Here is a 1188-nt window from a genome sequence, read left to right on the forward strand (position 1 = left end):
CTTTTGGACTGCATCAATACACTGTTTTGCCGTTTGGTCTGATGAATGCACCTGCAACATTCCAGTGAGTGATGGATTAACTACTAGCATCAATAGAAGGAGTGGGTGTATACCTTGACGACATTGTGATTTATTCTAATACATGGGAAGAACATCTGAAGATATTAAGAAAAGTGTTCAGAAACTACGGGAAGCAGGACTAACAAATCAACTTAAAACTGAGTTTGGAAAGGCAACTGTACAGTATCTAGGATTTGAAAATGGAAAAGGTCTTCTCGCTCCTATTGATGCTAATGTAGAAGGTATCCGTAAGGCTACCCCTCCTGCTACGAGGAAACAGCTACAAAGATTTTTGGGCATGACTGGATTTTATCGCCGATTCTGTCCAAATTCCTCAGGTGCAGTAGCTCCTTGACAGATTTAATCAGTCCGAAAACAAAGTTTGTTTGGACTCCAGAATCTCAAAGAATCATTTGAGAATGTTAAGCCATAGTAACTTCAAGACCAGTGCTTCAAGCTCAGACTTCAATAGTTTGTGATACAAGTTGATGCATTCAACTGTGGAATTGGAACTGTTCTAATTCAAAGAAGATGACAACATAATCTTCCATCCAGTATGTTTCATGTCTTCAAAGTTGAAAAAGCATAAAACTTACTCAACAATCAGAAAAAGAAACGTAGCATTAATCACAGCATTAGAAGTTTGAAGTGTATGTGAGACAAACCCTAGAATGAAGAAATTTTAGTGTTGTCGGATCACAACCCAATCTCATTCATCAATAAGATGAAAAATAATAATATGAGACTGACCAGGTGGTCTTTATGCCTGCAACCATATATAATGTAAAAGTTAAACATATTTCGGGAAAGATAATGTAGTATGTAGCAGATTATTTATCGTTGTGAATCGTTAGTTCAAACCCGGGATAAGTAATCTGGGGAAAATTTCTTGATGTTGCCTTATAATGCATATATCCTCCTACAATTTTGACATATTTACTTTTTTTTCATGTGTTATGAAAAAAAAAGTAAAAATGTCATAAAAAGAGCTGAGTGTTCCAAACGTACCAATGAACTATCATGGTCGAGGTGGGTTAATGCCGAAGCTAAGTACAATCTCCCCGCTCTCGACGGGTAAATACGCGAAGTACGCAGACTCAGGAGTTAGCTTATGCACTCTTGATAGCT

This window comes from Macrobrachium rosenbergii, chromosome 1 (genome assembly GCF_040412425.1).
Source record: "Macrobrachium rosenbergii isolate ZJJX-2024 chromosome 1, ASM4041242v1, whole genome shotgun sequence".
In the NCBI taxonomy this organism is placed as follows: domain Eukaryota; kingdom Metazoa; phylum Arthropoda; class Malacostraca; order Decapoda; family Palaemonidae; genus Macrobrachium; species Macrobrachium rosenbergii.